General features: G+C 49.9%; 1 protein-coding gene across 4 annotated transcripts in view; it reads right to left on the bottom strand.

Moving 5' to 3' along the window:
* The window catches only part of TSPAN18 (tetraspanin 18), a 203,874-nt gene that overhangs the window by 123,492 nt on the left and 54,010 nt on the right, over window positions 1-26,372 (bottom strand). Inside the window, exon 3 of one of the 4 annotated variants that reach the window (XM_055354715.2) lies at window positions 3,720-3,797. The exons of the other annotated variants lie outside the window; for them this stretch is intronic. The gene's annotated coding sequence lies outside the window, so the exon portion shown is untranslated. The remainder of the gene's footprint in view (window positions 1-3,719; window positions 3,798-26,372) is intronic. 4 annotated transcript variants of the gene reach the window in all.

Genomic DNA, 26,372 nt, shown 5'->3' with positions numbered 1-26,372 from the left:
AAATGTTCTTTCAGCCCCAAGATGAGTTAGACAGATTTTTATAGTGGAACAAGTAAAACTGAAAAAAGGGCTTTCACAATTTCCTTTAAACATCCAAGCAAGTTTGAGGTTGTATCATACAAACACTACAGGTGTTGCCCTTAAGCAGTTATATTTCTGGGGCAAAGTTTGGCTTCTTGGACCCACCCCGCCCATTCTAACAGATCTAGTGCAAGTTGAGCTGAAGTTGGCTTGTTAGGAATGAGGCTGGCAAATCCGGAACAGTGTCGTCCTTATCTGTGCTTCTCCAGCACTACGCACCCAACAGGCACCTAATAATTGTTTAGAACTACATATGTTTGACTTCATACAGTATAACAATGCTTTAAATATTGGCCAGGCGCGGTGGCTCATGCCTGTAATCCCAGCACTTTGGGAGGCTGAGGCAGGTGGATCTCCTGAGGTCAGGAGTTTGAGAGCGGCCTGGCCAACATGGCAAAACCCTGTCTCTACTAAAAATACAAATATTAGCTGGGTGTGGTGGCAGGTGCCTGTAATCCTAGCTACTCGGGAGGCTGAGGCATGAGAATCACTTGAACCCGGGAGGCGGAGGTTGCAGTGAGCCAAGACTGCACCACTACACTCCAGCCTGGGGGATAGAGCGAGACTCCAAAAAAAAAAAAAAAAAAGGAAAAAATAGTGTTCCCTCAAAATGTGTGTCCACCCAAAACCTCTGCATGGAACCTTATTTGGAAAGAATCTCTGCGGAGGTCATTAATGAGGTTGAGGTCATATTGGATTAGAGTAGGCACTAAATTCAATGACTGTGTCTTTTTAAGAGGAGAGGAGGCAGAGAGACACAGACAGAGAGAGAGGGAAGATGGCCATGGCATTAGAGTGATGCGTCTACAAACCACGGAATGCCAAAGATTGCCAGCAACCCACAGAAGCTGGAAGAGGTGAGGAGAGATTCTTCCCTCGAGGCCTCAGAGGGAGCGCGACCCTGCCAGCACCTTGACTTTGAACTTCTAGACTCCAGAACTGTGAGAGATTACATCTTTTGTTTTGAGCCACCCAGTTTGTGGGTGTTCATTGCAGCAGCCCTAGCAGATTAACACAGAAGGCAAACATGGATGACCAGGGAGACCGTGTGACTGAGCTGAGATCCCACTATTAGTAAAGCTCAGCACAGGACTCGAACTCAATCTCCCTGGCCCAGGGCCCCAATCTCATCTTGAGAGGAACACGGGCTTCCTGGAAACTGGAGCCAGAATATGAGGTTAGGCATCAAGACCCTTCCCACCAAACCTTCCCTGATTTACCAGCATCCAGAGAATGCCTCTGTGGAAGCAGCTTACATATGTATTTACTTCTGCATCACAAAGAGCTGTGAAATGTGGCCAGGAATGCCACCTGTCTTTAGCCACATCCCTCTGTACATTCTCCCTGGCTTTCCTGACAGATGCACACAGATGCACGCATCTGCTGCTCCCATTTAGAGCTGCCTTTCTTTCTGCCAAAGAGACTCACCCAGGCGTTGATTAGTCTTTATGAAAATGACCAGTCTTTATGAAAAGCGATAACCAGCTCTGTTTCTGCTGGGCAGCGTCCAGTGCCGGCTGCTCCTGCCCATGGTTGGGAGGGCCCCCTCCCACTAACAAGGTAGCCAGTCACTCCTGTTTCCCCCAACCAAGGGCGGCCACAGCTGCCCTGCTACCAGCCGACCAGGAGAAGATCTATTATTTCTCCACAAACTGACTTCTTCTCTGCATCCTCCCCAAGCCCTCCCCAGGGGGCTGGGCTTCTTGCTTGTCCCACTTAAACAGTCTGTTCTGTTTTTCTAGCTCTACCTCCGTCTCGGAACTCATTATGGGGTGGGAAGTGGAGAGGTTCTCTTGCTTTCTCCTTCTTCTTCTCTCCCCACCCCCACCCTTCCTCCTCAGAAATGCAATCCAGTTGTTGTTTTAGGCTGGGGTTTGTAAAAGCCTTTGGACTTGAAAGAAAAATTTAGATCCAGACCTTAAAGATAAACACACCCTTGCAAGCACAGCAGCTACCAGAGGGGAGCTCTGAAAACCTCAGCTTGCCAAGAATCCCTCATCGCTGCTCGCCGGTCCCCAAATGTTAGTTACAGAGCTTCTGAGGGCCAGGCTCTGTGCTGAACTGAGATGGATAAGGCATCCCTCCTTTCCTCCCTCCTTCCCTCCCTCCTTTCCTTCCTTCAGTCCACAAATATTTGTTGAACTCATCCATTGGCCAGGTGCTGACTGTGCTGTATCCTGGGTCCACAGAAGTCAAAAAAGAACTGATGTGGCCTCTGCCTGTGGCCCTCAAGAAACTTACTGCCTGGGCGTGGTGGCTTACGCCTGTAATCCCAGCACTTTGGGAGGCCGAGGTGGGCAGATCACAGGGTCAGGAGTTCGAGACCAGCCTGGCCAACATGGTGAAACTAAAAATACAAAAATTAGCTGGGTGTGGTGGCACATGCCTGTCATCCCAGCTACTCTGGAGGCTGAGGCAGGAGAATCGCTTGAACCCGGGAGGTGGAGGTTGCAGTGAGCTGAGATCGCACCATTGCACTCCAGCTCTGGGCGACAGAGCGAGACTCTGTCTCTGGGGGAAAAAAAAAGAAAAAAAAGAAATTTACCATCCAGGAGCAGAAAGAGACAAAGCAGCAAAGTAATGATGAACAGCAATGTAGTCTGATAAACAGCACAGGCAGGCTCAGTGAGCTGGTGACATTTCATTCTTATTTTTCAGGTGTAATAAATGCTAGTCAAACTTCCATCCAAGTGCTGAGAGAATACTGCTGGAATGGGGTTTTCATGTCGGAAGGCTGATGGAGTAAGAATCATAACATTTTTGCCCTAAGCTGAGTTTATCATCTCTCTGGCCCCTCTCACTAGCTTTTCCTCTATCCTTTGAGTTCCCACCATTTTTCTTAGTAGCCTCAATAATCTAAGCATCTCAGCTCAAATACACAGAGACTCAGAGCATTTCTGTTCTTGCCCCATCCAATTCATTCCAAAGTCCTATAGAGTTGTCCTGCTACCTCCTGCATCAGCCCCTCGTCTCCACCCCAATGTCCCCTGCTCCACTCCAGGGCGGCAGCTTCTATTCCTTGGATCCTTGCAGTAGACAACTTGTTCCAGTCTCTCACTTCTTCAATCCCTCCTCTACCCTCTCTCAGAGCCATATCTCCAGACCACTGGCCTGATCCAAAACCTTCAGACTCCTAATGACAGAACAATTAAATCCAAATTCAGCATTCAAGAACTTCTGTACTCTGGCCTCAACCTCCCTCTCTGATTTAATGTTTCCCTACTCCTGTACATGTTCCCAGAATCCCCACCCTAAGGGAGGATACCTTCTTTGCTGAAAAAATACCCCCCCACCCCATGCTTTCTCACATCTAAGCACTGGCAAATGCTGTCCCTCCACCCAAAATGTCATCTTCCCAGCCCCAGTCCTTCAAGGCCACCTCAGTAAATCCTTTCTTGGCTTCTCTGTTGACTTGTCTTCTGAAAAGCCTTATCTGCCTGTGTGAATTTTGCTCCTGCCCTGTTTACATCCACGAACACTCACTTGTGTTGTGGTCTGCATACACTCCCTTTTCTTACTAGGCTGAATTCCTAGAGGACAGAAACTTGGTTTCATAGACCAGTGAATAACTTTTAACACCTAGTAGGGACTGGAATGTGTCAGGCCCTCAATCAATGGGTAATGAGTGAAAGACTCACCTGTGCCCCGTGCCTCCGCCATGACTCTCCCCAAACATGGGTCCCTCCACTCTCCCCACCATCTTGGAGCTGGTGCACCTGTTTATCAGAGCAGCTCAATGTTAAAATCAGAGCAATACTCTGAACAACAATAATAAAAGGAATGGGTCTGAGCAGACCCCAAGGAAGGCTTCTCTAGTAAAGCCCTTTGTATTATTTTGCTTTCACTATTTCCTCTTCCATTCCAGCATTTTGGGAACCAGTTTGGACAAACTGGACCTTTCATCTAGAGGCCCTGGAGTCCCCACCCATAGCCTTTACCACCTGCAGCCCCAGCCACCTCTCCCCCAGTTCTTGAGCCCACTCTGCCAGAGGCTGTGTGTGTGTGTGTGTGTGTATGTGTGTGTGTGCAGTGCTTCCCAGCCCCCCACTCCCGTCTGCTCCATCCAGTAGGGGCTGGGGAGGCAGCCCTGACTTCTATCTTCTCTGGTCTCTGGCTCCTACTTTTGCTCCAATAATCCATTCTCCATGCAGCAGCCAGAGGGATTTATTTAAAATGCAAATTAGAACCTGGAGCTTCTCTGCTTAAAACTCTCTGAAGGCTTCTCATTGCACTTAGAATAAAACCCAAACACTTCAAGGCCCTGCAGCCCCCACCACTACCCCCTCACTTCATCTCCCACAGCTCTCCCCCCACCCACCTCAACCACTTTGTGCTTCGCTTCTCTGGGTCCCAGAACCCATCTCAGAGCCTTTGTGTCTGTCTGCTGTTTCCTCTCCTGCAGGGTTCCTGACCCATCAAAGACCCCCAGGGGCTGCCGTATTCCACTGTCCATTTCCCAAACTCCCCCTCTATTGCCTTTTCCAGCTTGAGGAGAGACTCTCCAGGTCCTAATGTGCTTCCCATGAGGTAGGTCTAAGACCTAGCAGGGAAGTGCATAGATGATGACGTTCTTGAACACTGATGGCTAGAATCTTTTTATTTTCGAGACAAGGTCTCACTCTGTCACCCAGGCTGGAGTGCGGTGGCTTGACCATGGCTCACTGCAGTCTTGACCTCCCAGGCTCAAGCAATCCTCCCACCTCAGCCTTCCGAGTAGCTGGGACCACAGGTGGACACCACCACGCCCAGCTGATGTTTTTTATTTTTTGTAGAGACGGGGTCTCACTATGTGGCCCAGGCTGGTCTCAAACTCCTGGGTTTAATTGATCCTCCCACCTCGGAGTCCCAAAGTGCTGCGATTACAGGCGTGAGCCACTAAAGCTGGCAGCTAGAACTATTATTGCCACCATTCTACAGGTGAAGAGATAAAGGCTTGAAAAGGCTAGTAATTCCTCCAAGGTCACTGGGAAAACAGAGCTGGGATTCAAATGAGGCAGTTTCCTTCTGTCTTTGGAGCTCTTAACCACCACCCTGAGGCACTGCTAACTTATGAAGATATTTTTTTCATTTTTTCCCATGATTCCCCACCAACTCCTTGAAGCTAGTGTGGTTTCTCTGGATGCTATATGGATATTATTTCCTTCCACAGGTATGTACTGGGTACCTTCTGTATGCCCAGCTCTGTGCTGGCAGATAAGGAGATACCTATAAATGAAGCAAACACAGGAAGCTCCACTCCAGAGACAGAGACAGACAGGGACAGATAAGAAAAGAACCTCACGTTAGAGTAACTTCTATGGAGGAAGCAAAGCAGGGGCTGTAGAGAATGGCAATCTAAATTTTTGTTCTGCAAAAGTCTTTCTGAAGTGGTAACATTTAGTTTATCACGTGAACTCTAACTTTTGGCAGTTTTCAAGCACACACAGAGAGAATACTATAATGAACCCCTATGTACCAATTGCTCAGCCCCAACAATCCGACAATCCTGATTTGGAAGCTATTTAAACATAAATAAATAAGCAAATACTCTAAGGGCCTTGAGCACCTGCAGATTTTAGCATCCATACAACCAGTCATCCATAGATATGGGGGGACAACTGTGCAGTTTAAAAAGCTTCAGCCTAGGGGTCAGAAGATGTGAGGCTTGGTCCTGCTTCTGCCCTTGTCAGACTGTGCAGCTCTGGGCTGTGGGTCAGGCCCCCAGCCCCTCGCAGCCCAGGCGGGCCCCTGCATGGTAAAGACTCATTGTGTCCTCTTGGCCTTTTCCCAGGAGACAGACTTTCTGGGCAGACACTGTGCCTCTGTGGAAGGAAGCTTTGCAATTAGCCCGATTTATGACCCCACTGACTGCCTGAGAAGTCCCTGCCCCCTCCCGTCCCCAATCCTAGGAAGGCCCCTTCTCAGGAAGAGACTACGAGGGGGTTGGGCCAAATCTGTTCCAGGTAGGGAGACCAGAAACTTCTGCAAACAGGTGTCACCGGGCATCCTGCTGCACAGCCCAGAAAGGGGCTCTGGCAGAGAACAGCTGCAAATGAGCTTTGAGCGAAGCCTCCCATCACTGCGCAAATACAGGCCCTATGGAAGGGGAACTTCATACAGCCAGGGAAAGCCGTGAACCAGGTGGCCCGTTCTTACCCAGACAGAGGGGCTCACCCAGCCCTGGTCTCTTGCAGGTAACCAGGCTTTCATTTACGGCACAGGTATTTAGTCCTGACACTGAGCTGAGGGCTCAGTTGAGATGTAAGTGAGGCAGAAGAGGCTCCAATCCCAGATCCGCCAGATCCACCAGCTCTGGGGCCTCTGGCAATACCTTTCACTTCTTTGAACCTCAGTTTCTCCATCATCAAAATGGGTCCTCTAATACCTGCACAGTCATCCTGAAGACTGTGGTCTGAATGTATGTTGTGAATCTTAAAGCATGTGCCCTGGGGAGAGGCTGTTCTAGTGGCAGAGAGTACCTGGCTCAATAAGTACTTGCCAGGCTGGGCACAGTGGCTCGCACCTGCAATCCCAGCAGTTTGGGAGGCCGAGGCAGGTGGATTACCTGAGGTCAGAAGTTTGAGACCAGCCTGGCCAACATGGCGAAACCCCGTCTCTACTAAAAATACAAAAAACAAACAAACAAACAAACAAAAACACACAAAAAATTAGCCGGGCGTGGTGGTGTGCACCTGTAATCACAGCTACTCGGGAGGCTGAGACACAAGAATTGCTTGAACCCAGGAGGCAGAGATTGCAGCGAGCCGAGATCATGCCACTGCACTCCAGCCTGGGTGACAGAACGAGACTCCATCTCAATAAATAAATAAATACTTGCCAAGCATTCTAATAAATGCATGGGTGGTTAAGAGCAGCTCTGAAGGCAGTCTGCCTGGGTTCAAATCCTGGCTCTGCCACTTCCTGACTGTAACCCTGGGAATGGGTCATCACTCCTCATGCCTCAGTTTCCTCTTTCGTAGAAAGGGAAAATAGTAGCACCTACTTCACGGGGTTGCTGTGACCACAGAGATCATCGCTGACACATAATAAACACCCAATCGATGTTGTGCCCCACGCAATAGGCCCGGGAGGGTCATCCTTCTAGTCCCCCCACCACAGTGCCCTCTTCCACCGGGAGCTACTGCCGTCTCACTGATGTTCTCCCTTACTTGGAGGGCTAACAGATGTTTGTGGAATTGAAATGCAGTTGAATGGGGGCTGGAGAGAGCTGAGTGAAGAATGAACTTGCTAATCTAATAAAACTTTTAAATCCGAGGTTGGCGTGGTGGTGTGGGTGTGTCGTTTGGACCAAGGTATAGGGTGTGCAAGGGCAGTGGCCGCTCCGAAGTTGGGGTGGGGTGCGGGACAGGCTCCTTAGGCAGACAAAAACCCTCTCCCCATGAGACCAGTTTAGTCTGGTTTTCCAAGGGGACGAGGGTTCAAGAAGGTCTTGGGCAAGGCTGAGGAATGTTGGACAGGCCCCTGGGGAGGGGGCAGGAGAAGCCCACAGCTTCACAAGAGTTCCATTGTGTCCTCTCTGCACCGATGGCCCCCGCAGTGGCCCACTCTCTGGGGAGCTCCCAGAGGAACAAAAAACGAGGGAGGGCAAGGGTGAGGAGGGGGCAGCACTGCCTGGGAGGGGGTGGGGTGCAGAGCATGACACAAAAAGTCACAAAGGCGGGGTGGGGGTGGGGATAAGTCCCATGAGATGAAGCTTCACTGCCCTGGGTCCCCTAGTTGGCCTCAGTCTCACCAGATTCAATAAAGAGGGACTTGGGAGACAAGAAAAACAAAAGACAGTCAAGCCTGGACAGGGCTGAATACAACTCCTTTATCTATCTTCATATCCCTGAAATGCACAAACTGGAAACTCTAAACCTTCCCTCTCTATTTCTTTTGGATGTGGCTGTGCCTGGCAGAGCTTCCTCACTCTAGCCTGAGCTCCTGACCAAAATTATACCAGTTTCCTGTTTAAAACTCTCCAATTCCATGGGTTTCTAATATACTCAGCATCAGTTCCAGGAAGGCCAAGGGGAGGGCAGGGGGTGAGGGCTGCCCAGGGGGGTCCAGACTGAAGCTAGCAATGCAAACACCAAATTTGGGGCCCCCGGAGTGGCTTAGCCATGGTCTGGGCCAGATGGGGGAGGCTACCAAGTCCCTCACAGGACAGGGCAGTGGTTAGGCTTGGGGGAAGGAATGCACTGGAGCTTTTCTGTGACTACATCTGGCTCTGCTACTTTCCAGCTGTGTGACCTTGGACAAGCGACTTAATCCTCCAAGCCTTGCTTTCCCCGTCTTTCCCTGTCTGTGAAATGAGGATGGTGATGACAGTACCCACGTCACGGGGCTGCTGTGAGCCTTACATGAAAGACGCAGGAAAGCTGCTCACCACATTGCTCAGGAGTTTAAGGACTGAGTGAGTGAAGCTGCTATTATGATGCTAATGATGGTACCATCTTCAGAATAATCCTCAACAGCAGATAGTGATTTCCTAAGAGCTGAGTGTGGGAGGGCACGGGCCTCTCTGACCCTCTTCAGGGATGGCCAGCCACTGAGCACACAGGAGGGAGGCTGGCCTGAAGAGCCTTTCTAGAAGTGTGTTCAGATGTTAATAACCTCAGCAACAAAAAAAGGCACTGTGGTCCATGAAGTCTGGGAAATGCTGGCTTACCCCAAGTTAAACAGGCTCCTTTGTGCAGGACTTATCAGAGCCTTTATTTGACCCAACAAGCGTCTTGACTCTCTAGAAATGGAGGCAGAGTACACACTTATTCCTAAACTTCTCTGCTGAGCAACTGTTTAGGGCCAAGCATTAGTGTTCTATGTCACCCACTTAGAGAAAGGCCAGAGGTCGCTTCACCTGAGGCAAGGGAGTGTTAATTCCTCCCGAATTTTTCACTTTCATGCCTTTAGGAGCTCCTTCCCCTCCCCCATTCACATGTGCTCTTGACAAACCAGTCCTGAGAATCTCATCCCATCAGTGCCTTTGCTAGACACAAGGATAACAAAATGATGAATGTGGCACAGAACTGGTCCTTAAGAATCTTTGAGTCTCACCAAGGAGGCGTTCGTCGCAGGTGTGTTTGCTCCCGTCCCCGTTTTCATTAATGGCAGGACTTGGCTCCCAGGTGCTCAGGCACAGAATCCATTCATCAGTCTCCATACTCCTCCCCACCCCGCCATCATCCCTCACATCGCTCAGAAAGTCCCACCAGATCTATCCTATAAATAATAATGGTGGGTACCGTGGCCCCCACCAAAGCCTTTCCCCTCTCATTCCCTCACCCACTCACCTGGCCTTTCAGCCTCTTCTACTCCCTAACACCCACCTCATCAGGCTACAGTGGGGGCTCAAATGTCCAGAGTCTGGTTTGTGAACTCACTGGCCACGTGACTTTTAGGGGCGTCAACTTCCCGGAACCTCTCGGTTCTCATCTGTAAAATGGGCAGAAAGAGTCTTTGCTTTGTCTGCCTCCTGGGTTGTGAGAAATCAGATAAGCCAAGGGTCCAACCTACTCAACAGACATGAGGGGTTGTTACTACGGATTTCTTGTGGCATCAATGAGTCACTCCTCCTAGGAACATCCAGAATATGGAAGGTGATGCTTATCTCCAAAGGAAAAAATCTCCACAGGTAGGATTTCAGGTCCTGTAATACCTGAAGTTGGGTGAGGATGCTACTCAGAGTCAGGACAATGTTCTCAGAACCCTCAAAGCCAATACCATAGGAAACCCACCAGCCATGGCCTTCAAGAAGCCACAGTTCTGAACATACCCTCTAAGCCAGTGTCTCAACGTGGGTGATCATTTGCTTGAGAAAGTCCTTGCAGACTCAGGTCTGGGGGCTGGGAATATGCATGTGAACAGATACCTACACACCCTGCTCCAGCCAAGGCAGAAGCCTAGAGGACAGACAGAGGGTGGGTAGGCTCAGGCTGGCCCGGGCTCAGCAGGTCTGTATTTTGGTTGTTGCTGTGTGACTGAGGCTATCCTTGTCCTTCTCAGGTCGTTAGTTCCCTAGTACATAAAACAAGGATCGGGGGAGACCTGTAGTCACCAACATTCTCCCTACTTTGACATGCTGGGTTCCATTCTGGGCGCTATGTGCAGGCAAAACCCGGAGAGGTGTTGCCTCTCCAAGGAGAAGAAACCCAGCTGGAAACAGGGACGATGACTCCACCAGTCCCCATGACCGACCCTGAGCTCCAGGTTCTTGCTTTTATCTCCACCGTGTGAAGGGAGAATAATTCTTCAGTGGCAGTGGAGGAACCCACAGGAGTGGGGCTAAGGCTGGGGCAGAGGACCCCGCCATCCATTTCCCATGAATCAGCAAAAACATCGTAAAAACTGAAAACCAATCTCCCACTGCCATGGCTTCTCCACTGCACAAAACATACACCTCAGGTCGCTTGCCAGTGAACTCTAAAGAATGATCATAAATAATTAAAATGAAATTACAGTTGTCAAAATAAATTAGCAAAGAACCAGGAGCCTCCATTTTCTCCTCCTCCTTGCCATTCTGTGACATCTCAGCTTGTTGTTCTTTAAAAGCAGATGTGGGCAAAGCGTCTCCTGAACGCTGGGGCAAATGAGTGAGATGCAGTCATGATGTGGCATGGAAAGGGCAACGGAGGCTCCACAGGGAGGCCAGAGGGCACAAAAAAGGAATAGAAAGTATATTCACAGCCATGGCTCACCCCTGAGGTTTGGGACAGGTAGTGACAGTGACAGGCTGTGTCTACAGGCTACAGCTCCACATTTAGCAGGTCTGGGAGCAGGGAGCCCTGGCTAGTCCCAGATCACCCCAAAGCCTCCAAAGGTCCTTGGTGCCAGCCAGCAGTGGGTTCAGGGCACAATGCATCTCATGCCTGTACACCCCAAGGTCCCAAACCACATGGAAGCCAGTCAGGTTCTGAGAGGTCAAGACTCCAGCGGGGTCTGGTGAATGAAATGCATCCTTTCTTCCGGCTCCTGGGGCAGAAAATGGGGTCTGGGCCCCAGAAGCTTAGACAATCAGAAGTGGCAGGAGTAAGGGTGTGGCAGTGAGTGGGTGTGAACTCATCCCTGGAAGTCCAGCGCATGCCTGATCCTCACACGTGTGTGTCAGGCTGGCCACCGCCAGAACTCGCTTGGACTATTGCAGTAGCCTCCCAGCTGGTTTCCTGCACCCCCACTGCCCTACTGCTTGGATGAGTGGAGGCAGGATACCATCATGACCACTTTGCAGATGAGGAAGCTGAGCTTTAGAGAAATCATCTGGCTTACCATGACTGGCGCAGGCAGTGGGACCTTGGATCTGAACCCAGGCAGGGAAGCTCCAGGGCAGGCATCTTAAACGTCGCCTGATGCCAACATCAGGACCAGGGGATGAGGCAGCAGCCCTTGGATGATGTCAAACCCTTCCATGCTGGAGTGGGCCAGTGAGGGAAGAGTGGTCCCAGGAAGAGAAGCAGCTGGTGTGAGGACAGGAACTGGCCCAGCTTGTTGAAGGAGCCCAGGTGGTGAGGATGAGGCTGGCAGGAGCCAGCCACGATAAGGAACTTAGATCTGACTCTAGGTATGATGGGAAGACCCTGGGGGTGGGGGTGGGGGTTCCAATGGCAGAAATGGCAGCAGGTCTTTGAGGTGGTCTTGGACAATGCCGATGTCTGCCTAAAGCCAGTGAGGACCCCCTCTTTATGCTTCGACCAAGCTGGCATCATTTTTCCCATTGATTCAGTTAACGAAAATGCATGTTAATAACTAGCATTTATTAAGCACCTACTATGGAGTAGGCACTGTGCTGAGCACCGTTAGTCACATACATTCATTCTCTCTTAAGTCCTCACACCCACTTCATCAGACAGGTGCTTTCATTATTATGCCCATTTATAGATGAAGAAGCTGAGGGCTCAGCAGGTTAAGTAGCTTATCCAATACCCCAGCCGCTGATAGGACCAGAATTTGAACTTACGTCTCAGAACAGAGCCTGAGTTCTCCCTTTTTTTTTTTCCTGAGACAGAGTCTTGCTCTGTTGCCCAGGCTGGAGTGCAGTGGTGAGATCTCAGCTCACTGCAGCCTCCGCCTTCTGGGTTCAAATGATTCCCATGCCTCAGCCTCCCAAGAAGCTGGGATTACAGGTGTGTGCCACCACAACCACCTAATTTTTGTCTTTGTATTAGAGACGAGATTTCTCCATGTTGCCCAGGCTGGTCTTGAACTCCCGACCTCAGGTGATCCACCTGCCTTGGGCTCCCAAAGTGCTGGGATTACAGGCATGAGCTACCACGCCCGGCCAGAGCCTGAGTTCTTAATACCAAAGACCCTGGGCTCTACACACACATGCATCCACACGTGCACACACATACACACACACAACCACACATGTGTGGAGCTCCAGGTTCTTTTGGCCAGGTACTCCCTGGATACCAGGAAACACTTGGTAGGGGTGAACCTGGTAAAGGCTAGAGGGCTGCAGTTTCTCAGACAAAACTTGACCATGGTTCTTTCTCTGTCTTCCTCTTGCCAAGCGTCCAGAGGTAGCCCCTACTCTAGTTCATGAGACAGGATGCCAGGGGAAGGGGCCCTGCTTCTCCCTCCTCTAATGGCTGATTCCTGGATAACACAATCAGAGCTAAAGGATTAATGGACGTGGCTCTTGCTTTCAAGTCCCACCCGCTGACAGATCGCCTAACTCCCCCCATCCCCCTGTTCCTCAACCTTTCAGAAAAAAATACAGGCGGCTTGCTTATCTTAGAGTGGGGTTGCCGTGGAAACGGCATCCCTTGTGAGATGCACTGTCATAACATTTCAGTGCTGTTCGGAACACTTAAAGACACAGCCTCCTCCTCTCCAGGGCCTCAGCTCATGGGCAGTTGTCAAACGGCTGGGGAAGGGATGGGAAGGGAGCGCAGTGGAAGGTAAAGAACAGGAGGACGTTCCCCAGCTTTGGAAATGTCTGCTTTCATCATTCCAGGCCTTGGGGTCGCCCAGTGCCTGGCAAGTGGAGAGAAGGGCTTAGAGAACAAGCATTCCTGGCAATGCACAAGGATAACATGTGGTGACTCTCACCAGCATCCCCACAAGGTTGGCTCTATTATGACCCCCTTTTACAGAAAAGAAAACTGAGGTTGAAAAAGGTGAGCTCCGTGTAGCAACACCGTTGCTGCTCTGGATGACCGACCATCCTGACTTCAGCACTCAGCATCCTACTTCCAGGAAACCCCTGGGTCACTGGCACACTGGGAGGGCTGGTCACCTTAGCTCAGCCATTTCCGTTCTGATGCCTGGTGCGTTTCTGAGTACATTTGCTCCTAACTCCTGCACCTAGGACTCTTCTTCAGCAGGTGGCCCTTGAGTCCCTGGAGTGGCTCTGCTCCACAAGCAAAAGTCAAAAGTGCTCTGAGCCTCCCCACCTCCTCAGCCAATGACCAGCAGGCGTGGGGTAGGAAAGCACAGCTCCCTTGCCACAATGTGGTACAAATAGGTGGGCATGGTGGCACATGCCTGTCAGCCCAGCTTCTTGGGAGACTGAGGCATGAGAATCACTTTAACCCAGGAGGTGGGGTACAAACTCTGAGGCACAACAGACACCCTAGACCCCGCAGGGCTTGGCCTAGGATCTCCTTGTTTCACTGTCTCCCTTCCCTTCCCATTTTCCCGGCTCCCTCCCCTTCCCCCTGGGAGCATATCACATCTCAGGGTCTGTTTCTGGGACAACTTGACTTTGAGTCACATGAGACACCTTGCAGGAGCTGGACCACTCCCCAGCCTCAGCTCCTGTGGCTTCCCCATCCTCCTGCAAACCCTGGATTTCCAGCCACAGTCACTGCCAGCCCTTGCCCCACAAGCCACACTCTCCCACCTCTTGGCCTTGGCAGGTACTGTTTGTCCACTCTGTTCAGTACATCCTTCCCAGGCTACTTCCCCCGGGTGGAGGTCCACTCCTTCAAGAGCTAACTGAGGTGTCACCTCTTCCGGGAGGAACCCCACTGAGTGAGGATCAGAGGGGCACAGAAACCTCTTGGTTTCTACATCACTCCACACAGCTCCACCAAAGCCCATGATGGACAGGCCCCGGCTCCTTTCTGAATTCCCACCGCCCTGCGCAAGGTCTGCCACTGAGAAAGCTCTAATGAAACAGTGGTTGAAGGGAAGCACCCTTAGGTAGCACCTACTGTGTGTCAGGCAGTCAGCAAGACAGAAACTACACTGAAGTGCCCGCAAGGCCCCTCATGACCTTCCCTGGCCACCCCCGCTCACCTCCTTCCACTCAGCCCCTGTGAACTTGGCTCCAGCCCTGGGACTCACCAGCCCCTGGCTGCTCCAGGCCGTGCCTGCGGTCCCCTCTGCCTGCGACTGTCCCCGCAGATGCTCCAAGCTGTTCCCTCACTTCCTCAACACTGTTTAAATGTCACCCCTCACAGAGGTGTCCCTGACCTGCATCAAAACCAGCTTCCCCTGGCATCACTCACTGAATTTCTCAGGACTATTATGTAGATATATATAATTAATATATGAGCCAATAAGAAATATAGATTTAATTATGCACATGAAATTATATAATATTTATATAACATACAAATACTATCTATAAATAAATTGACATTGAATACCTATTCAACTGTCTGCCTCTCCTACTAGAGTGTCAGCTCCCCAAAGGAGGGGCTTCTGTCCACTGCTGCACCCCCCTATCCAGGACATTGTCTGCAGCCCACTGTAGGTGCTCAATAAGTATTTTTGAATGAACAAATAAAATGCTAGCCCCAAATTTACTGCTGGCAAACCATCATCTGCTGTGAGTGCTGTGACAAACCGAAGCTCGCTGGGTGAAATGGCTTGTCAAGGTCACATAGCCAAGAAGTGAGGGTGCCTTGAGTGCTACAGCCAGGGAGCTTCACTGCTGCCCTTGGCCACGAGCCCTCCGTGAGCCCTCTCTGGCAATGCCACTGTCCACTGCACATTGCTCCCGGAGCCCATCCCCTCTTCCCAGAGCAGATGCCCAGACCTTAGAGACTGGTTCCCTGGAGCCTGGGGACACAGGGGGGACCAGGAGGAGGAGACAGTCCACAGAAGAAGTGACTAGGATGCCTCTGAGTGCCTCCCAGTGCCCAGGAGAAGGAGGTGGGGTGGGTGGCATCAGGGTGGTCATTATTCAGAATGGAAACAAATGCCCCACTCGCTCCGGAATCATTGCCAAGGCTTCCAGCCTTCACATGTGGGGGGACAGATGGATGCTCTCCAGCCTCTTCAGGGGACCTGGTGTATCCATTATTAATTAAACAGATGAGCCAATTAGTTCAAACTTGTGCATAAAGTTATTATAGATGCACTTCAGGCATATCTCCCCGGCTACCCCCCAAAGTGGGAGGAGCAGATTGGCTCCACGGCTCTCACCCTAGGTGTGTGCTGGAGTCTGCCAGGGGCTAGCACTATGTCCAGGGCACTTCCCCACTGGTGATGCCCCTGCCCCCATTCAGTGGTGTGAGGGGAGACTGAGAAAGGGAGAAAAGCACCCCCAGGCTCAGTTCCCCAAACTCAGAGGGAACGGGGTCTCTCGGGAGCCCACTACTCAAACCAGGCTTGAGACAGCAGCAGACTGGACACCAGGCCATGGGAACCAGGCTAGCCTTCATTTCTTGAGGGTCTGGAGAGAAGTCTCAGGACAGACTCTGCACTGATGCCCCCAGGAGGAGAGGGGACCCAGGTAGAAGGAAACTCCAGCTTCAAACACAAAAATGACATCTCCTGAGGGGATCCACAAGAGGAAGCCAACTTTAGGATGACAGCCTTACCACGTCACCCTGTCCTGGCTATGATTTGTCCTCCTGGCCCTACACGGACCTGTTCTCCGACTCTGTGAATTAGCTACTAGCAGCCCCACTTTTCAGACGAGGAAGATGTGGCTCAGAGGGAGATGGAGGATTCTAAACCTCATGGCATCATCTTTTTGGGTATCTCACTCTGCCTGATAAGGTTCCAGGTTTACTTAAACATCTGGCATCCCATGTTCTTTTGTGTTCTCCTATAGTTCACAGCAAGTGTGCACATGCACACACACACATGCAGACACGCACACACATGCACACATGCACACACACGAACACATGCATACACACATGCACACACACATGAACACATGCACACACGCACACACAAACACATGCACACACAAACATGCACACACATGCACACACCACAAACACACGCACACACGAACATATGCATACACACACATGCACACACACGAACACATGCATACACGAACACATGTACACACATGCACACACATGCACACACGCGTACAAGCACGAGCACATGCACACACACGCACACACAAACATGCACACACACCAACACATGCACACATGCGTGCACAAACACATGCACACACACATGCACATACACGAACACATGCACACATACACATAAACACATGCACGCACACAGGCACACACAAACACATGCACACACACAAACATGCACACACAGACACATGCACACACACATATGCACACACACACATGCACACACACACACACATGCACACACGCGGGTGGAAACATGCAGCAGTCACACCCCTTAGAGCCCAGCAGTGAAGCTGCTGCCCCAACCCACCAGGGGCAGTAAGCCCATGATGTCTGAGGTCTCAGACTCAGGGACAGTATGAGGACACCCCAGAAATCCTGAGAGACCCGGCTACCCTGTGGACTCGCCAGATCATCCTTCATGCCCCTAACGCACTCAGAAAGGGGCGCAGACATTGGAGAAGAGCTCCAGGGGGCCTTCCAGCTCCTCTGAGCCCGGCACAGCCCCACAGAGACAAGAATTAGGAGGAGGGCAGGGCTGCCTTTTCCAAGGGCCCCTGGAGATAACATTTTGAACAAGATTATTATTGTTTTTTCCTTTTCCAGTGCTTGTGGTGTCCTGTTGACAGTCAAGGAAAATAAAGAGTCATTTCCTACTGATCTGGGGTATTTTTTTTTCTTCTCATTCCACGAATACCATCATTCTGGGTATCAGGCCCGCAATTCACCCCTGGCTTGCTCCCAGCTCAGAATCACCAATCTCGAAGCCTCCTCAAGAGCTCACCTCCCTCTGCACAATGTCATGGCTACTTTCAAGGATGAACAGAGCTTTGTTACTTGCCAAAGCCAGCCTCACTTTTTGTCTCATCAAATTTCTACAATCCCCCTTCAAGATATGCCTTTGTCAGGTGTGGAAACTGGGGCTCAGAGACATTAAGGAACTTGTCCTAAGACACACGCAAGTTCATAAAGGAACTGACAAATTGAAGAGCTTTTTTCTTGGCAGAAGGAAAAGCCAATAGAGCCATTTTTCTTCCAAAGGCTCCAAATTGGATAATTTAATCTCAGTTTTGGCTAAAGATGGGAAGATCCCTACAAGATTTGACGTTGGGTGGTTGTTTTATTCCCCTGCCTGTGACTTATTTCTGTTGGGAAATAAGAACCTCAGCTTCTCTGATGATCACGGCCCTGCGTCACGCAAACACTGGTAAGCTGTGAAAAGAATTCATTGATGAATTCATGCAACACTCTCTCCCTGGGTGAATGAAACCCAGACACTGACATGAGGGTGTTATTGTCAGGTTAGCGCGAAGGGAAAATCCACAAGTCTTCCTTCCCTTGCTGTTCCTTTTCCTGTCTGGACAACACACGTGCCTGCGTTGCTTTTTGTGGTTTTCTCCACATGCCGAGCCCAGGCACCCCACGTAGATGTGTTTGCAGAAAGGCAACACCAGCTGCACGCATGGATTCTTCCAGTCACTTGGCCCTCTCTTCTCTCCATGAAGTGGCAGGGAGGGAATCAGTGTAAAATCAGCTCTGAAATATGACCTCCTCTTAATCTTCAGGTACAGGAGAAACAAAGCCACGAGCAAGGTGCCACCAGCTCTCACAAATACTTCCCTTTGCAGAAAACCCCTCCTCCGGGCCGGGTGCGGTGGCTCAAGCCCGTAATCCCAGCACTTTGGGAGACTGAGGCGGGCGGATCACAAGGTCAGGAGACAGAGACCATCCTGGCCAACATGGTGAAACCCCATCTCTACAAAAATTAGTTGGGCATGGTGGCACATGCCTGTAATCCCAGCTACTCGGGAGGCTGGAACAGGAGAATTGCTTGAACCAGGGTGTCAGAGGTTGCAGTGAGCCAAGATCACGCCATTGCACTCAAGCCTGGGAGACAGAGCAAGACTCTGGCTCAAAAAAAAAAAAAAAAGAGAAAAAAAGAAAACCCATCCTCCAACCTGCGCTGACCAATATAGTAGCCACTAGTCACGTGTGCCTCTTGACGTTTAAACTCATTAAGATTGAAAAGCTAGTCCCTCGGTTGCACTAGTCAGTTTGATGTGCAAGTGGCTCTCGTATTGGACAGCGCACATAGACAGCATTTCAATCCACACAGAAAGTTCCATTGAGCAGTGCAGCCCAAGAGCTGCTGAGGTTCTGCGGTGACCAATCCCGCCCATCTGGGGACTGAGGGTCCAGGGATGAGGGCTGCTCCCTGAGTCCCTGGCCCTCCAAAGCTTCAACCACCAACTGTGTACCGAAGGTTCCTGGGCCCCTGCATGAACCATGGAGGAAAAGGCATGAAAAAAAGTTTGCCAGCCAGCTCCCATTTCCATGCTCAACCTTTTCTTCATTTGCAAAATGGGGATAATGATACTTGTCCCACCAGAGAGAATGCCTGGAATGTCCCTGGGCCTGGACCAGGCTCCTAGTAGGTCCACAGTGAACAGAAGCCAGTGTGACTGTCTGCTCTGTGTTGTAACGAGGGGCTTTAAGGCAAACACACAGGCTGGGAAGGGTGAGTTAAGTGAGCAGTAACATTGGGGTCTTCTGAGAACTCCAGAGAGCAGCCTTGCAAAAAAGGACTGCTACAGGTCCCCTCAAAAGCATCCCCTGGCAGCTGGAGGACAGGTCAGCCGGATCCCTGGCTTTTGCCTGGGCACAGATGATCTTCACATCTGCCGATATCTATTCATTGCTTTGGGCCTGGCGAGTTTTAACGTTTTACATGCAGTCTCTCTTTAACCCTCATAAGCCTATTCAGTCAGATTGTTATTATTTACACTATACAGATAAAGAAACAGAGGCACAGGGAAACCAAGAGAGCCAGGCAGTGTGGCTCTTACCCTCTAAGTCTGCTGCCTTCCCACTCTGTCTAAGAGGATGAGAATCAACCTGCACAGCCAGCAATGCCAGCACACTGAGTTGTCCACTGCAGGAATTTTTCCAGCTCTGCACCACCCATGACTGTGGAAAGATCCGAATTGCAGGTGGGGATGGGATAAGTTCAGGTTCTGGAATCCACATGAGGTGACTTTGAATTGCAACTGTGTTCCTCACTAACTACATAAGAATTAATTCTCCTCTTTGAGCCTCAGTTTCCTTATCTGTAAAATGGGAATCCTAAAAGTACATACATCACAGGGTTGATGTGAGGATTAAGTGAGTTGATGGAGGTAATAGTGGCACATAGAAAGCACTCAAATATCGGCAGCTTAGATCACTGTTTTTCAAGAGTTGAAATTTTTGCCCCAAACAATTTGCATAGATTTAGAATCCATTCTATTTATATTGTGTCTCCGTCCAAATCTTGTCCCCAGCCCACAAGCATCATATGTATGCCTTCCTAATTAGGCCCTGCCCTGGCTAATAGTCAGAGCAGTTTGCCTTCCTAAGATCACCCTAAATGGTGGCAGAGGAAAATGGAGCAAGGGTTAAAAATGCTAACTGGACAGGCCAGGAGCGGTGGCTCATGCCTGTAATCCCAGCACTTTGGGAGGCCGAGGTGGGCAGATCACTTGAGGTCAGGAGTTCAAAACCAGCCTGGCCAACATGGAGAAACCCAGTCTCTACTAAAAATACACAACTTAGCAGGGCATGGTGGTGGGTGTCTGCAATCCCAGCTACTCATGAGGCTGAGGCAGGAGAATCGCTTGAACCCAGGGGACAGAGGTTGCAGTGAGCCGAGATCGCACCTCTGCACTCCAGCCTGGGCAACAGAGTGAAACCCTGTCTTTTAAAAAAAAAAAAAAAAAAAAAAAAAAGTAAGTGGATAATCCTGTGCAGGTAGCAGGGAAGTGACCACATCACCCTATATCTTGGGGCAGCTTCCACTCACCAGCAGGGTCCGGGGGAGGAGAGCCCTCATGCTTGCCCCCTAGGGGTAGCAGATGCCACAAAACTGGCAGGGAACCACACTGAGGACATCACCGAGTTTCACTCCGAACCTACCCAACGCCAGCTTTCAAAGCCCAGACCCACAGAGTTTCTTTCCCTGCAGCCTCTTCTACCCTCTGTCCCCAGCCCCAGAAGCCCATCTGGCCCCTCTCCATGAGGAGGCCTGGGGCAGGCAGCCCACAGGACAGAAAGGAAGCTCCTGCTGTGCTCTGCCACTTACCAGCAGGGACCATCCTCTGAGCCTGAGTCTGCTCATCTGTCAGAGATACAACACATGCCCAGCCTACTGGGCACAGCATCGGGAGCCTGAATGATCACGGTGGGTGTGCCAAGCTTTTTAAATCCCAGACTGCCAAACACCACGGGGCCCTGTGGCATCACTTGGTGCCCTCATCTCACCTGTCCTACTGACAGCTAGCTGGGTGGGGCCCTTGCTGTGCATGAGGCACAGTGCTCAGCACTTCACAGGCTCTGCCTGCCTAACCCTCAACATGGCCCAGGTAGGCACGACTGCCGTATCCACCTTGTAGAAAGGGAAACAGGAAGAGTTAAGTGACTTGCCCTGGGTCACACAAATAGCAAGTAGCAAGTGTTTGCAACCCTCTGCCAGCAAGTTCGTGGGCACCTCCCATTCTTGCCCCTCGAACCCCAGCATCGAAGCTGCCCTGGCTCCACTGTTTGGCAAGGTGGCAAGAGTGAGAGACCCCAGGAGTGAAGTTATGCTAAGTCCAGTCCTGCTAAGTACAAAGTTCTACAAAGTCCCACCAAAGACCCAAAATACATAGACTGAAAAGGAAAGGGGCACGGGGAGGCCCCAGACAAAGGGAGCATTATCAACATTATAAAACCACCTTGCCAAAGCCACAAGTACTTTGTGGAAAAAACTCACAGGGGGCTGCAGTTTGGGCCAAAGCACAAATGAGGCATTTGAGGGGATAAAAGCCTGCTTCAGGGGTGGTGGGGGGCAGGGGGCATGTACCATGAGGATAACTTTTTTGTACGAGGGGGGAAAAACACCTCTATTTCTTCCGTTGAAAACAACTGCACGGCTACAGGGGTGGGATTCGGAAGCTCTGTAAGCCTATCCATGGTTGCAGAGCTCAACAAGCATTTGCCGAACGAATATATAAATGAATAGAAAACATTAAAGTAACGGATGTGAAAAAGCTATTAAAAAAAATCATGAGGGAATACGTGGAAAATCTGGGATGGGAAAAAGGTGACTTCAGGCAGAGCATACAGGGTTTTCCATGTCTCTGGATCTGGTTGGTGGGTACTCATGTATTCAATGTATTGTTATAATCCATCCCCTACATTTATTTTGTAAATATCCTTTTGTAACTCATCAACATTTAACAAAAGCATTCACAATGCAAAATATATCAGGCCCCTAGGAAACATCTGGATTTTAGCACTAGCCCTGCCCAGATTTAGAACCACGCTTTGTCTCATGACCGTGGTTAGGGATGATTAAAATCACCATAGATATTTTTAATGATACATTTTATTTATACAGCACTCCACATTTTTATAGCATTCACCACTCACATTATTAGGTTGAAACTTAGTAGTGCAGTCGCCTTAGGGTAGAAATATTCAAAACCAGATCTGCTGTTCACTCACAACCCTGCCTTTTGCCAACTGTGAGACCCTGAACAAGCCATTTAACTCCTGGAGCCTTGATTTCCCAATTGGGAAAATGGAGAGAATGTACTTGTGCTGTCTACCTTGCGGGTGGTTGCTGGGTTATCGTCACTGATTGACCAAGTCATGGAGTGATTCCTGTGTACCAAGCACAGCCCCAAGGGCTGGGGACGCAGCAGAGAACAAGGCGGGGGTGGCAGCTTCCTTCACAGAGTCTTCTGTCCCGGGATGGAGATGGACAGTGAACAAAGAACACTGCCACAGTATTGCATTACACTGTGATAAATAGGGGAAGTGATAGCACAGAGTCTCCAGAGCGATTAGAGCAAGGAGTCCAACCCAGTTTGCGGGGCCGACCTAGGGGCATTCATGCCTGAATACATTCTCAACATCTATGGCCTTCGTGGAGAGGTAATGGATGGACATGACCGTGGTAAAGACAAGAGTAAAAGCAAGACCGTGAGCTGAAAACAGAGGCCCTGGGAGCAGGGCTGAGAGCCTGCCTGTACACACCAGAGAAAAATGCTGACATACGCTGGTACAGGTTAGTCCTCATATGTCACTGGGAGCCCCACAGTCTAACTACAGCCTCTTCGGTCCCTCTCCATTCCCTAGAAGCTAAGGCACGAATGTCTGCCCCAGAAGGGGCCTCTGGATCTGGGACTATGGCCCCGTATCCTCTCCATTTTGTCAGTACCAGCGCCCCCTTATTAATGGCATGTTGCATTTTACCCCCAAGTCAAGGGATGACTTGCATTTTTACCCCCAAGTCAAGAATCCCAAGGGATGGGATTCTAAATTGTACTCCAATCTCTCCCTCAGCCAACAAGGCAGGCTGTGCTCTGACCCCTCTCTGGCTGTGCCTCTGGGGTCCCAGGAGGTTTTCCTTTGGAAGAAACATTGAAGCTGAGCCCTGAGACGAGAGGGGTGAGGGAGCTTTGTGAACAGCCAGGAAAAGTATGTTCCAGAAAATAGCCTCTGTGAAGGCAGCTGCCAGGGTGAAAGAGTATAGAGCCTTGAGGGACTGACAGGCCATAACACAAGACACTGGCACAGACATTGATGGGCAGAGGGGTGGGATTTGTAGGAGCACACAGGGTCAGGCAAGTGCCTGGCATAAGCAAGTCCTCAGAAATAGTCTTGGGAGGCTGGGCACGGTGGCTCACGCCTGTAATCCCAGCACTCTGGGAGGCTGAGGCAGGTGGACTGCGAGGTCAGGAGATTGAGACCAGCCTGGCCAACATGGTGAAACCCCGTCTCTACTAAAAATACAAAAATTAGCCAGGCGTGGTGGTACGTGTCTATAGTCCCAGCTACTCGGGAGGCTGAGGCAGGAGAATCGCTTAAACCCAGGAGGTGGAGGTTGCAGTGAGCCGAGATCACACCACTGCACTCCAGCCTGGGCAACAGAGCGAGACTCCGTCTCACTAAAAAAAAAAAAAAAGAAAAGAAAAGAAAGAGTCTTGGTATATCATATTGTTGTTGTGATTATTTTCTTCCAGTCTGTAGCTTTCCTATTCATTTTCCTAACAGTGTGTTTCGATGAACAGTGGTTTTTAATTTCAATGAAGTCAATTTATCAAGTTTCCCTTTTATGGTTAGGTATCTAAGAAATCTTTGCCTGCCTCAAGGTCATTAAAGATATTCTCCTGTGTTTTCTTCTAGAAATTAAAGAATTCCTTTAAAAAGGACAAATTATATAATAAAAATTGGGCAAAAGAGGCCGCGTGTGATGGCTCACACCTGTAATCTCAGCACTTTGGGAGGCCAAGGCAGGCGGATCACTGGAGCCAGGAGTTCGAGACCAGCCTGGCCAACATGGTAAAATGCCATCTCTACTAAAAATACAAAAATTAGCCGGGCATGGTGGCGCACACCTGTAATCCCAGCTACTTGGGAGGCTGAGGCACAAGAATTGCTTGAACCCAGGAGGCAGAGGCTACAGTGAGCCAAGATCTTATCACTGCACTCCAGCCTGGGAGACAGAGCAAGACTGTCTAAAAAAAAGAGCAAACAACTTGAACAGATATTTTACAAAAGAAAGTGTTCAAATGACAATAAGCCCATGAAAAGATGCTTAATATCAGTAGTTAAATAGGGAAGTACAAATTAAAACCAGAATGCGATACCGTTACGCAACTATTAGAATGTCTAAAACTAAAAAGCTGACCATAGCAAGCATTGACTAGGATGTGGAGAAACTGGAACTCTAGTACACAGCTGATGGGAGTGGAAAACAATACAAGCATTTTGGAAAACAGCTTGGCAGTCAGTTTCTTTTCTTTTTTTTTTGGAGATGGAGTCTCACTCTGTCACCCAAGCTGGAGTGCAGTGGCGTGATCTCTGCTCATTGCAACCTCTACCTCCTAGGTTCAAGTGATTCTCCTGCCTCAGCCTCCCGAGTAGCTGGGATTACAGGCGCCCACCACTACGCTCAGCTAATTTTTTGTATTTTTAGTAGAGATGGGGTTTCACCATGTTGGCCAGGCTGGTCTCGAACTCCTGACCTCATGATCCACCCTTGACCTCCCAAAGTGCTGGGATTACAGGTATGAGCCACTGCACCCAGCTGGCAGTTTCTTCTAAGTTATACATACACCTACCCTATGATGCAGTCACTATATTCCAGGATACTTCCAAAAGACAAAGTAAGGCATGTGTTCACACAAAGACTTGGACTCAAATGTCCATAGCAGCTTGATTATGTAGTAGCCAAAAACTGACAATAATACTACATCCATCAAAGGATGAATGGATACACAAATTATTATACATACATAAGATGGACTATTACTCAGCAATAAAAAGTAATAAACTACTAATACAGGCACCAATGTAAATGAATCTTAGAAACAGTAAGCTGAGTGAAGGGAGACTGACAGGAGAGTACCTACTGTAGGATTCCATTTATAGCAAGTTCCGGAACAGGCAAAGCTAATCTATAGTGATAGAAAGCAGACCAGTGGTTGCCCCTGGGGAAGGAACAGAGATTAACTGGGGAGGGCTAAGAGGGAACTTTCTGGGCTGATGGAAAATTTCTATCTTACGGGGACTGACATATACAAGGTCAAAATGGATGTTATTGTACACTTTATGTCTGTATATAAATGATAACCTCAGTAAAGTTTGTAGCTTTTTAGGGGGAAAAGGAAAGAAGTTGCTGGGTAAGCATGTATGAAGGTACTCAGGCTATGTTAAAAGACTCCAGAGTCCTGGGTTGTTACCAAACGTGCCCGGGGCTGTGGGAGAAGACAGATGCCCAGCGCAGGCTGCTGGAAGATTCCAGTTATCCATCATCCAGCAAGGATGTGCTGTGTCCTACTATGTGCTGCTACTGCAGCTTCTCCTGCAGCCTCTAGAGCAACACAGACACAATAGTGTCCCGCAGTGTCCCAGCCATCGAGAAGGTAACAGTCCAGTTTTCCAATGACCAATTAAGGTTGTTATAACATTTTAACAAACACAAAGCAGCCACTTAGCCACCTCATGGTTTTCCCAGGCCCCGGGCAGCCCCGGCTTCTGGACCTGCATGGAAGAGCTCCCTCCCTCCCAACAAGAGCCTCATGCTGGACACTGGGTGATGGCAGGCAGCCACCCACCATGCTCAATATGCTGACAGCAGCGAGATTTTCCCAGCCTTCACCAACAGGCTTCCTATCTCTACTCTACAGATGGGGAGAGACTGGCCAGGGCCCTCCAGCAAGGCTGCAGGCACATGATGAGTAAGCCACCGGTTCCTGGCTGCTCCTCCGGCCCTCTGCAGAAACCTCTAGAGCATCAGATTTCCTTAATGTTTGTGATAAGCCAGTCCTTTCGCAACCGCTTTCTCTTAAAGGGACAGAAAAAATAAGCTCACCGGCCGTGTCTGAAAAGCAGGTACTCCACAGATAGGCTCAAAGTCTCACCAGGAATTCAAAACTGTTTCCCAGGGTCCCCACCCTAGCCTTAGGAAGCTGGCAAGTTGTGGGGCCCTGTTTTAAGGAAGGTTTTGTTGATGAACACAGAAGTCCCCAAGTCTGTATTCACAGCTGCCATTCACAGGACTCAAGCCCCTCCCCAGGAGTGAGGAACCATGATCCCTATTTTACAGATGGGGAAATAGACAGAGGCTTGGGGGTGACATGACATAGCCAAGGTCTAGCAAGTGGATTCCAGACACAGACTGGATTCCAGGACTGGATGTCTGGTTCCAAAAGCAAGTATCAAAGTCCGACATCATTTTCTCCTCAACAAATATCAGAACCATGAAGGAAATGATGAAGTTGGTGGGCTGTAAGAAGAAGGGAAGCTTTGTCAGGGCAAAGGCCATGTTTTTGTCTGGATCGCTGCTGTCAGTAAGTGTTGGAATGAACAGAGGGTAGGTGAATGAATGAATGAATGAGCAGAGGAAGGTATGAAACAGGACTCAGAAAATGTACCCAGCCTCAGAGGGCGCTTGTACTGGGCCCAGATTGTCCCTGTCTCAACCTTCCCATCCTCCCTGGA

This window comes from Gorilla gorilla, chromosome 9 (assembly GCF_029281585.2).
Source record: "Gorilla gorilla gorilla isolate KB3781 chromosome 9, NHGRI_mGorGor1-v2.1_pri, whole genome shotgun sequence".
Taxonomy (NCBI): domain Eukaryota; kingdom Metazoa; phylum Chordata; class Mammalia; order Primates; family Hominidae; genus Gorilla; species Gorilla gorilla.
This window is presented reverse-complemented; position numbering and strand designations above follow the sequence as displayed.